General features: G+C 37.7%; 1 pseudogene; it reads left to right on the forward strand.

The window, feature by feature from the left end:
• The first annotated feature begins 213 nt into the window (after positions 1 to 213).
• On the forward strand, positions 214 to 801 carry LOC123806295 (annotated as a pseudogene).
• Positions 802 to 13,325: the final 12,524 nt, after the last annotated feature.

A 13,325-nucleotide genomic window follows, 5' to 3' on the forward strand; every position in this document is an offset into this window, starting at 1 on the left:
ATGACCTTAGGTTAGGCAAAGAGTTCTTAAATATGACACCAAAAGTACAATTGGTAAAATAAAAATATTTGGGGCTTCATTAAAATAATACACTTTTGCTCCATAAAAGACATGATTAAGGAAAATACCAGAGGGGGCGGGGCAGGGGACAGGGCAGCCTTCTGGCCTCTTTGCCTTTTCGCACATCTGGACATTGCTCAGGCCCATGGCACCATGAAGATCTGGGCTTTGAAGCATGTCCTTGACCACCCATGGGAAACTGTTCCAAGAGCTCCAATGCAGAAATATCCAAATGCTATGAACTGAAGTGTGGGTGGAGCTGATGTACTGGACAGACATATACATTCTTCTGGAAAATTGCACATATATTTATCAGCACAGAGTAGGTACTGCCTTCCATTATAAAATCTGTCATTGGTGCAGCAAGAACCAAAACATATGTACAAAAATTTATGTATAGTTGATCCTGTATAGAAAACCATGGAACTTAAATCCATTACTATTTTATTGACAAATATGGTTTCAGTAGATAAGAGACATATACAAACCACATCCTCGGGACCCAGATAAAAACTGTTTTGACTCAAGGGGCCATAATCACTGTAAAAGGAATCAGTCCCAGTAGTTATCTTGAAGGCCTGATGGCAAGTACAATATATTCAAATGTTAACAAAGGCTGAAAGCAGCAATGGAATGGGTAATACCTAAATCAAATGGTGAGAATGAAGAATTGACAGCTTCAGCAAGAGGAGGAATAAGCACACCAAAGTAGCAGCAGCAGCATTTGTAGACAAAAGATAAAAGTTTTTACAGAACACCCAGCCTCTGGGATCTTTACTAGTTGGCATTACATTGATTTGTTATTTAAAAAATACAACTATAGACTATGGGAAACCAAGATGGGCTCCTCCATCGAATTTCTTGCCAGACTGGCTCAGCCCCAGAAGAAAGCCCCCTCCACTCAGGGGCGAACTCATCCCTGTGACTGGCTCTGCCGCTGCTCTCAGGAGCAACCAAAGCTTGCCAGGCCTGATGCGTCAGAAATAATGTTGACACTTGGAAACCCACTCAAACTCGTATGCAATAATGATGGCAGCTAGGGATTTGTAGGAATTTGTTCTTTTGGGTAGACACCACTCACTGCAAGCACTACCCTAATGCTTTGAATCTCAGCTGCAGCAGCTGCAGCCAGCCTCTGAGGTACGGTCTTCTGATGGTGCTGCTGGCTCAGTGGGATCCCTTAGGGAGGATACAATCCACAAGGAACAGGAGGAATGTTGGCAGTTAAGGGAAGGCATAAGTAAAATGGGAGAAGTGGATTATGATGAGGAACTTTTGTGTAGCTGGAACTATGGTGATCTGGAGCAAAGAAAGTAAAAGACAGGTACTGACTGTTTATAAAGCATTAACATTTGACAGTCTTGTTGAATAGGCACTGTAATATGACTTCATTATATTACAGGGTAAGTCTAAAAAGCCTATAGTAGTGTTAAGTAGAAAAATGCATGTGTATATTGTAAAGCTCATGTGTCAACATGCATAGCATAGAAGGAAAGAAATGCATAGCTTCTTTACCTTTTCAGATTGCAAATGTCTGGTCCACCAAATATGGATTGTTGTTCTAACAAAGCAGTTCTTCACATGAGGTACCTCCAGGTCCAACAAGAGAAACTTTACCAACTGTGTTCAGGATGCTCCCCTAGATAAAATAACCCCACTTGTTTGTAAATTTGAAAGTCTTTTTGATTTATCGCAGGTGCAATGTGTTGTAGATCATGCAATGAAAACAGTGTTTCTCAACACTGACTCCTCCACTGTAATGACCTATGACACTGTTCAGAGGCTGCATTCTGTGTGGGTTCTTCCAAGAGGGAAAACAGTAAAAGAATGCTGTTTTAAAGTTCTCTGAACCCTCATAAATGGCCAGTAGTAGCTCCCTCACAGCACACCTCAGGGGCCTCTGCAAAGGAGATGCCTTCCTGGCCTCACCTTTCCATAACTACTCCTCCATCCCCCGTCAGAGTGGCTCCACCTCATCACCCAGACTGCAAAGAGTTCTCTGTCTCCAATGTGGTGGCTCTAAGTCATGCTCATTCCCCTCTCTTGGGAGTGCACGCTTTCTCAGAGGTGGCAAAGGTTCAACCTTTCAAGCCATAACGGAGCCCCAAGGAAACACAGTATTTCTCATTCTCTAGTCAGTAATCCAAATGGCTCTTTTCTCATACCAGAAACAGTCAGTTATTCCTGAACTTTATATTGACTATTTATGGACAGAAGAAATTACTAACATAAGGTTTGGAGTGTATATTTTCATATTATAGGAAAAATGTTGCTAAAAGTCTTAGAAAATACTTGGTATTTTGCTTGAAAGTCCTTTTAGTAAACTTGGTTAATAATACTTATAAAAATACATAAAGATAGGTATTCAGTCCACCTCTGTTTCAGTAGAGGATATTAATAATATTAAAGTGACCATAAAAATAAAAAATACAGCTATATTTTAGGTAGAATTTTTTAATAAGCTGAAAAAAAGTCTATATGCTTGATCAAAACAAAGAAGTACAGAGTTTTTAAATCCGAAAATGTTAGTGTTGTTTGTAATGACTGTCTGGTTTTGAGGATTCCAATATTTATGTGAAAATTTAACAATTTTTAAAAAGTATTAAGAAATTGGTGTTAGGATATTAAATCTCCTTAAGGTAGAATTTTAAACCTTTTTGTGCACTAGGACTCTACCTACTTGGCTTTGGACCAACCCCAGAACAAAGCAGAGCCACTTCTAAACAGACACAATTGCCCTGCTGTGCTAACCTTCAAGAGGGAACTCACTTTCAAAGAAGAAATTGTAGGTCTGGCTGTCTTCCCCATCCTCTCTCCACCACCCTTCCCTCATCCCTGATGTGCAGGAGACCCCCAGCCAAGCTCTCCTCTGGGAGGTGCAGACAGATGCTGCCAAGGTGTCTAGCAGGAGGGGCACCAGCACCACCAGAGTTGTCTTTCAGGTCCATGATGGAGGTATAAGTAAACAAGCCTCACCTTCATGCACAACCACAGCACAAATTACAACTAAACTACAAAACAAACATCACCCAGATTCATCAGAAAATTGAGCTTCCTGAAAGTCTGACAACCAAGGAATTAAAGAAGCCACATTCATCCAGACAGGCCATGCTACAAAGGGAGTCAAAGCAGCTCTACCTAATACACAAACACATACAGGGAGGCTTTCAAATTGTGGAGACAAGGAAATATGGCCCAAATGAACGAACATAACAAAACTCCAGGAAAAGAACCAAATGAAATGGAGATAAGCAACCTATCAGATGCAGAGTTCAAAATAATGTTTATCAGGATGCTCAAAAAAATCACTGGGTACAGCAGCAGCACAAAATAGACCCAGGCAGAAACGAAGGTGGCATTAAGTAAAATAAAGAAAAACCCAGAGGGAACCAACAGTGGAGGGGATGAAGCCAAGATTCAAATCAACGATTTGTAGCATAAGTAAGAAGAAAAGCATTCAATCAGAACAGTAAAAAGAAAAAAGAATTTAAAAAAAAGAATAGAACAAGGAGCCTCTGGACATCTCCAAACATACCAACACCCAAATCATAGGGGTGCCATAAGAAGAGAAAGAGGAAAAAATTGAAAACTTATTTGAAAAAATAATGAAAGAAAACTTCCATAATTTGGTGAAGGAAATAGACATACAAGTCCAAACAAGTTAGACCCAAAGAGGACTACACCAAAACAAATCATAATTCAAATGCCAAAGGTTAAATATAAAGAGAGAATCTTAAAAGCAGCAAGAGAAAAACAAATAGTTACCTACAAAGTTCCCATAAGACTATGAGCTGATATCTCAAAAAAATAATTTGCAGACTAGTAGGGACTGGCAAGAAGTATTGAAAATTATGAAAATCAGGGACCTACAACGTAGATTACTCTATCCAGCAAAGCTATTATTTAAATTGAAGGGCAGATGAAGTGCTTCCCAGGCAAGGTAAAACTAAAGGACTTCATCATCATCAAGCCATTATCATATGAAATGTTAAAGCAAACTATATAAGAAAAAAAGATCAAAACTATGAACATTGAAATGACAACAAATGCACAACTACCAACAACTGAATCTAAAAAACAAACTAAGCAAACAACCAGAACAGGAAGAGAATCATAGACATGGAGATCAATTGGAGGGTTACAGCTGGGAGCTGGGAGGTAGAGAATGGGAGAAAAAGTGCAGGAGTTAAGAAATACAAATCTGCAGTTTCAAAATAGGCAGGGGGAGATTAAGAACAGTATAGGAAATGGAGTAGCCAAAGAACTTATATGTACGACCCATGGACATGAAATAAAGGAGGGAGTTGCTGGAGGGAATGAGGGTGTCAGGCAGAGAAGGAGGAAGGGGGGAAATTGGGACAACCGTAAGGGCAAAACAATAAAATATATTTTTTAAAAAGGAGAAATTGTATAGTTTTAAAAGTTATGTTAATTTATGTAAGATAACTTGCTCTACTATAAACCATCTTTTAAAACCATAATGTTTAAATTTCATAAATGAATTTTTGGAGTGAAAATATCACTCAAGTAATATATAACTCCAAAAAACATGATTTTACTGTGTTAAAGAATACTGTATTTATTTGCCAATGTTTTGCAACTTAGTGAAGGTACCACCTTCATTGGATTTGTGCTTTATGACTCAGTATGCTGTATCATGAGCTGGTTATGTTAACTGAAAACATAAAGTTATTAATGGGGACAAAAGTTTACAGAAAGAAGGAAACTATTTGCAAAATATATATCCAAGAAAAGACCTGTATCTAAAGAATATTTAAAAAATTATAAAACTTGTAAGTCAATTTCTTTCCTGCGGGGGCAGGAAAGTTGCCTCCCACACACACCCTGGCCGGGGACCCCAGGGGAAAGAACCCACAACCTAGGCATGTGTCCTCACTGAGAATTCAACCCGCAACCCTTTGGTCTACAGGACAACACTCCAGACAACCAAGCCATATCAGCCTAGGTGAACAGACACTTCTCTAAAGAAGATAAAACAGGTTATTAAAACCAATTCCAAAGTCTGTTTTTTTTCCCCCAACACCACTGAAGAGTACTTTGGGGCTTTTATGGAGGTTTCATTACATAAACATGTTTGACTAAATCATCAGCCATTGGTAATTGAACTCAATCTCTACTCTCTCCTCTCCCCAGAGCAGGTCTGCCTCCAACCAGCCTGCAGTGTGTGGGTTCTTGACTTTACATAAGAAAGACTTCAAAACACAAGCCCAGGTGGTTGTGAGAGTATTAAGGCTTTGCCAGAGTATTAAGTATTTGCCAGAGTATTAAGGCTAGGAACAGTGAGACGAAGGAAGGGCTTAGGACAGAAGCAGCAGCAGGAGAGGGCCTAGGTGGTGTATAGGAAAGGAGTGAGCCAAGGCAGGGCTGCTGTGAGCTCACTGGGAAGTCAGAGAAAAATGGGGCCCTGGAGACAGGATCAAGAGGTGAGCCTAGGTCAAGCTGCTCCTGCCCACTGTTCCCCGGGCTCCAAGTCTTGTGAGGACCCTTACAGTTTAGAAGAAAAAAGTTCATGCCCAAGCAGAAGCCCGGGCATGCTCTAGACCAAGCCTGCCCTGAATCTTTGTCTTGAGGGCTTTTTATTTTATTTTATTTTTTCTGTGGATGAGAATCTTAGGGGATAGTTTCAGCAGAATATTCATTACTTTCATAGGTACATTTTTAATATGCTGATGTATCAAAATGACCATATAGGGGGTTTTAGGACTGTTCTTTGGTTTGCTATACTGTTTTACTTTTACCTTGGGTCTGTCTGGATTTTAATAGGATTTTTTGCTATTTTTCCCCCTGACTTCATCTGTCCTTGGGTTTAGCTGGCACAAATGACATTAACTGAGTCTCTGTTCTCTATTTTCCAGACCAAGGAGAGATTTAAGCTATGTATTTTTTGATTAGGGAGGAGAGATATAAACCATTTGTTCTTAAGTGCCCTTGGTTAGGGGAATTAAGATCTTGTGATTCACCAGCTGGCTATAAGTTCCTCAAACTGTTTGGCCTTGTTCAATTTTCTTGTCTCAGTTTCCCCATTCCTCTTGCCCAGGAATTTTCCTAGCTTCTTATTATCCTGTCACATAACCAACTGGTTGGTTCACCTGGCAGCCAGTACCAATCCTTAGGTTACCTACTAGCTTTCCAAAAGTTACCTGATTTAGTAATTCCAAGGGTTTTAGGAGCTCTGTGCCAGGAATGAGAACAAATATATAACTGTATTCCTTACGGAAATAGATGGAAAATCCTCAACAAAATATTAGAAAATGAAATCTAGCAGCATATAAAACTAATTATGCACCATGACCAAGTGGGATTTATCCCAGGAATGCAAGCTTGGTTCAATATACAAAAATTAATCAGTGAGATGATTAGACTTCTGGCCAAGATGGAAGCATAGTTAGATATACTGTGCTTCCTTGCACAATCAAAGGAAGGACAAAAACAAATTTCAAAACAAAAAACAACCAGAACTTCCAGAAAATTGAACTGTATGAAAGTCTGACAACCAAAGAGTTAAAAAAGAAACATTCATTCAGACTGGTAGAAGGGGTAGAGAGGGGCAGCTGGGGTGGACAGGACCTAAAAATCTGTGCGGATTTTGGTGGCAGGAGAAACTCCCAGCCTCACAGGAGAGTTTGCTGGAGAGACCCACAGGGTTCTAGTACACACACAAAACCACCCAGCCAGGAATCAGGACCAGAAGGGGCTGACTTGCTTGTTAGTAGCAGGGGAAGAGACTGAAAGGGGGACAAGAGCCAAGCAAGCAGCATTGTTCCCTCTCAGAACCCTCTCCTACATATAGTGCCACAACACAGTGATGTGGGTTGTCCTGCGCTGGCAAATACCAAAGGCTCTGCCCCTCACAATGTAACAGGTGCACCAAACAAATAAATATGTCCCAAAGGAAAGAACAGATCAAAACTCCAGAAAAGAAGTAAGCAACAGGGAGATAGCCAACCTATCAGATGCAGAGTTCAAAACACTGGTAATCAGGATGCTCACAGAAATGATTGAGTGTAGTGGCAAAATAGAGGAAGAAGTGAAGGCGATGCAAAGTGAAATAAAGAAAAAAAATACAGGGGACCAACAGTGAAGGGAAGGAAACTGGGACTCAGATCAATGATTTGGAACAGAAGGAAGAAATAAACATTCAACCAGAACAGAATGAAGAAACAAGAATTCAAAAAAAAAAATGAGGAGAGGCTTAGGAACTGTTGGGACAACTTTAAACATTCCAACCTCCAAATTATAGGGGTGCCAGAAGGAGAAGAACAAGAACAAGAAATTGACAACTTATTTGAAAAAATAATGAAGGAAAACTTCCCTAATCTGGCAAAGGAAATAGACTTCCAGGAAGTCCAGGAAGCTCAGAGAGTCCTGAAGAACTTGGACCCAAGGAGGAACACACCAAGTGCTGGGGTCCAGCCTCAGAGTGTCTCAGGGTCCCTGAAGGAGGAACGGCTCAGCAAAGGAGACAGACACCAAGTGGGGTGTTGGAGGACAGCCAGGCTCTCTAGGCCTGACTGACTCCCCGAGAAGAATCAATTTTTATTTTTATAGGGGAGGTTATACAACACTCAATGGAGCAGGTGCATAGTGTGATTGTTAAAACAGAAGTGGTTACCATAGAAATAACTTCGAAAAGTACAGAAGGTTTTACAGCTCAATAATGTTAAACGAAGAAAAAACTTCAAAAAGTACAGGAGGTCCCACAGATCAACCATGTTAAACAAAGTTTATTTTGACCAAGAGGGTTATCAATTAGCTAGCTAATGAAGCTATTCAGGCACAAACTCTCAGGTGCCAATTAAGAACTAAATATCTACTAAGGTTCTATAGATTGGTCTAAACTAAAAGGGTGCAAGGGATGATTTAAAAGTCAGCTATTGTTTATTGAGGTTAGATTGTCTAAGTTAGATAAATGGTCTTTTGCCCAGGTCTATTGACTTATACATCTTGGGGGGCCATATTTTATATTTGTTTCTATGTATTGAGATTATTTTATTTATTAAAACTCCTTCCTTCTTTACCCACCTGGTCCCATCAATAAACATTCCTGTCCAGGGTATGGGATGGGTAGTGGCTCTAATAAACCTTGAGCTTTTAAGTGGTGACTCCTTAGGGAGCATTCCTAGCAACAGCTTCCTCCAGTGTTCTGGCAGCTGGTCTGCCCATAGTTTCATTTTGTCCTTAACTTTACAGGTGGGGGAAGTAGGCAGCATTAGGGTTGTTAGGGACTTCTATTCTGTGGTCAATAATAAGTCATTTTGTGCAGAATCAGAGGCATCATGCAGATTTTTTGTTATAAAGCACAGGTGTCCAAAAATCCCACCACCTATTGCTAGCAGGGACAGGCAGATGGGAAGAGATAGACAGGAGATCTGGCCACAGTTGCCTCTGCTGTGCAGATGTGTCTCATCTGTCCCAACTGTGTCAAGGGTTGGCTGTTGGTCAGCTCCTGACAACCAAGATACATCATAATTAAATTACCTAAGATTAAAGATAAGGAAATAATCTTAAAAGCAGAAAAGAAAAAGAGATAGTGACGTACAAAGGCGTTTCCACAAGACTGTCAGCTGATTTCTCACAAGAAACCTCCCAGGCAAGAAGGGGCTGGAAAGAAATATTCCAAGTCATGAAAAGCAAGGACCTCCATCCAAGATTACTCTATCTAGCAAAGCTTTCATTTAGAATGGAAAGGCAGATACAGTGCTTCCCAGATAAGGTCAAGTTAAAGGAGTTCATCATCACCAAGCTCTTAATATATGAAATGTTAAAGGGACTTATCTAAGAAAAAGAAGATCACAACTGTGAACAGTAAAATGACAACAAACTTATAACTATTGACAACTGAACCCAAAATAAGAAAAAGAAAAACAAACTAAGCAAACAACTAGAACAGGAACAGAACCACAGAAATGAAGATCACACAGAGGGTTATCAGTGGGAAGGGGGAGGGAGAAATGGGGGGAAAGATAGAGGGGATAAGAAACATAATGTGTAGGTACAAAACAGACAGGGGAGGTTAAGAATAACATAGGAAATGGAGAAGCCAAAGAACTTATATGTATGACCAATGGACATGAACTAAGGTTGGGGGGAACGCTGGTCTGAGGGGGGTGCAGGCTGGAAGTGGATAAAGGAGAAAAATGGGAGAACTGTAATAGCATAATCAATAAAATATACTTAAAAATTAATCAATGAAATATACCATATTAACAGAGAAAAGGGAAGAACACATGATAATCTCAATAAATGAAGAAAAACATTTAATGAAATCCAATACTCTGGTAAAAACACCCCAAAAACTAAAAATAGAAGGGAATTTCCTCAATCCAATGAAACCAACTTATGAAAAACCAGGATTAACATTATAATTAATAGTAAAAGACTGAAAAGTTTCTCCCCTAAGATCAGGGACAAAACAAGAATATCTGTTCTCCCTACTTTTCTTCAGCATTGTACTAGAGGTTCTAGCTAGGACAAGGCAAGAAAAAGATACATTCAGACTAGAAAAGAAGTGAAACTATATCTATTCACAGATGATATGATTTTATACACAGAAATTTTTTTAAACTGTTAAACTTACAGGATACATAATCAATGTACAAAAACAGTTGTTTGCCCATACACTGACAATGAGAAATCTCAAAATGAAATTAGGAAAACAATTCCATTTACAATAACATCAAAAAGAATAAAATAGCCTTGGCTAGTGTAGCTCAGTGGGTTAAGCACTGGCCTGTGAACCAAAAGGTCACCAGTTCAATTCCCAGTCAGGGCACATGCCTGGGTTGTAGGCCAGGTCCCCAGTAGGGGGCACCGGAAAGGCAACCACACATTGATGTTTCTTTTCGCTCTCTCCCTCCATTCCCCTCCCTAAAAGTAAATAAATAAATTCTTTTAAAAAAAGAATAAAATTCTTAGGAATAATTTAACAGAAGAAATACAAAACTTTCACTGAAACCAGAAAACATTGTTGAAAAAGTTAAAGAATATTTACATGAATAAGAAGACATCCCATCTTTGTGGCTGGAATATTTAATATTGTTAAGATGGCAATAATTCCCAAATTGTTATGCATATTTAATGCAATCCCACTCAAAAATTCAATTAGCTTTCTTTTGCATTTGGGTAGGTTGAACCTAAAATTCATATAGAAATGCAATGAATCTTAAATAGCAAAAAAAAAAAAAAAAACCTTTAAAAGAATGAACAAAGTTAGAGGACTCTCAGGTTCTAATTTTGAAATTTACTATAAAGCTACAATAATCAATACCTTGTGTTACTTCCGTAAGGACAGACATATACACTAGTGGAATAGAATTGAGAGTCCACAAATAAAATCATATAATCTGTGTTCAGCTGATTTTCAACAAAGGTATCAAGACCATTTGATGGAGAAAATAACATCCTCAACAAATAGTGCTGGGACAACTGGATATCTACATGTGAAAAAGTGATTTGGACTTTTACTTCATACAACAGTTCAAAATGGATCAAAGACCTAAATGTAAGAGCTAAAACTATAAAACTTTTAGAAGGAAATATACAGATAAATTTGCCTGACCTTGGGTTACACAATGGTTTTTCAGATATAACACCAGAAACCTAAGCACTCAAAGAAAAAAAATGTATATAAATTGGACTTCATAAAAACTTTAAATTCTATGCATCAAAGAATAATATCAATAAAGTGAAAAAAAACCCAACCCATTGAAAGGGATTGTAATTGCTAGTTCACAGGGTAATTCTACGTTTAGCTTTGTGAGGAACTGCCAAACTGCATTTTACTTTCCTGCCAGCAGCGCATGAAGGTCCCAGTTTCCCCACATCCTAAACAACACTTGTTATTGCTCCTTTTTTTTTATTTTCATATAGTCATGCTAATGGGTAAATGCTGGTATTTCATTGTGGTTTTATTTGCAGTTCCCTAATAACTAGTGATGTAGAGCATCTGTTCATGTGTTTACTGCCCATTTGTATATCTTATTTGGAGAAATATCTATTCAAATTACTTGCCCACTTAAAAATTAGGTTATTTGTTTTGATGTTTAATTAAGCTATAAGGGCTAAAACCATAAAACTCTTAGAAAAAAACATAGGAGTAAGTCTTTATGACCTTGGACTTAGCAATGGTTTTCTAAATATAACACCAAAGGCACAAGCAACAAAAGAAAAAGTAGATAAATTAAAATTCATCAAAATTTAAAACTTCTGTACATCAAAGGACACTATCAAGGGTATCTAAAAAACACAGAATGGAAGAGAATATTTTAAAAGCATTTCTCTGCTAAGGATGCAGTATTCAGAATATATAAAGAACAAACTGATGGTTACCAGAAGGCAGAGGTGGGAGTTGGGTGGGAAAAGGGAAGGGGACTGAGAAGTACAAACATCCAGTTATACAATAAATCATGGGCATTTGATGTACAGCATATAGAATGGAGTAAAAAAAGGAATACTTACAACTCAATAACAAAAGATTTTAATAAATACTTCTATAAATAAAATACTTAAATGGCAAAAAAACCGTGAAAAAATGTTTAATACTGTTAATCATTAGAGAAACATAAATCCAAATAACAATGATACCACTTCATACCCACAAGGATGGTTATAATCAAAAAATAGAAAATAGGTTTTGGTGAGAGTGTGGAGAAATTGGAACCGTCATATATTGTTGGTGGGAATGTGAAACAGTACAATCACAGTAGGAAAACAGTGTGGTAGTATCTCAATAGTTAAACATAGAATTACCCTATGACTCAGCAATTCCATTGTTAGGTATACATCTGAGAGAACAAAAACACATGTTCACATGAAAACTTGTACACAAATGTTCATAGCAGTACTACTCACAATAGCCAAAAGATAGAAACAGGACAAACATCTATTAGCTGATGAACAGATAAACAAATTTTGATATATTCATATGATAGAATAATTGTTCAGCTATTTTAAAGAATGAAGTTTTTGTACTTTCTACAATGTTGATGAATCTTTAAAACATGCTAAGTGAAAGAAGCTAGATACAAAAGACCATATACTGTGCGATTCCATTAATATTAAATATTCAAAATAGCCAAATCCATGGGGACAGAAAGTAGATTAATAATTGCCAGGGGTTGGAAAATGAGAGAATGAGGAACAGCAGCTTACTGGGTATTGAGTTTCCTTTTGGAATGACAAATATTAAAGTAGATAGTGCTGATGTTTACATATATTGTGGATTTACTAAATACTACTGAATTTCATATTTCAAAATGATTAAGATGGTAAATTTTATGCTCTGTGTATTTTAACACAATAAAAGGTCGTCAATAAGAAAATAAATAGACAAAACAGACTTGGAAGAAAAAATTTGCAAAACATGTATCTGACAAAGGACTTTTACCGTATTTTGCCATGTATGGTGCACACCCACATTTTTGGCCCAAGTTTTCAGGAAAAAATCTTTTGTTTTAATTTTTTAATTCAATTTTTTATTTATTCATATTTAGAAACAAAACAAATTATCATAGTCTACGGTATTATTTTATATACAGATATCATTATTGCTTCCTAGAGTTATGCTTTTAATGCATAAGTATAAATAAAAGAATTAAAAACATTTATATACATATGGAATTAGTACTACCCATGTGCTTCCTTATTTGCCCCTCAAAAATCTGGGCCAAAAAGTGCTCATTATCATGGCAAAATATGGTATCCAGAATATTCTTATATCAATAACTCCTACAAATCAATAATAAAAATATAACTCAGTTAAAAAACAAGAAAAGCACCTAAACATTATATACTTCTCAAATGAAGTTTATAAATGATAATAAGTTCAACATAATTGTTAGGGTAGCCAGTGATGCAAGCTGTGAAAGAATTCACAAAGAGAAGAAAATGCAGAGAACAAAGTTTTATTCACTTTCCAAGAGTGGAAAGGGGCTTAAGTTTGGAGAGATACACCAGCAGCAAGATTCAAGGGCTTTGAGTTTTTATTAAATTATAAAAGGGTAAGGGAGGTTGCTATTGTGTGGCTACTGGGATATTAGGGGCTTAGCAATTCAGGAGGTTTGGGTTAGTTTTGCATAAGCTGCAGTTTGTTCCAAAGTTATCTTTTGCCTACAGCTGTGGCGGTGCAGTCTGTTAGTCACATTCTCTTCTTGCTTTTCCAGTAGTCTTCCAGTCCCAGGGACATAAGCTCAGAAGAGTAAAATGGCAGTCATGTTTAACAAGGTCATAGGCCTGCTCAGCAAATA

Source organism: Phyllostomus hastatus, unplaced genomic scaffold, assembly GCF_019186645.2.
Source record: "Phyllostomus hastatus isolate PE091 unplaced genomic scaffold, TTU_PhHast_1.1 phas_scaffold_385, whole genome shotgun sequence".
NCBI classification, from domain to species: domain Eukaryota; kingdom Metazoa; phylum Chordata; class Mammalia; order Chiroptera; family Phyllostomidae; genus Phyllostomus; species Phyllostomus hastatus.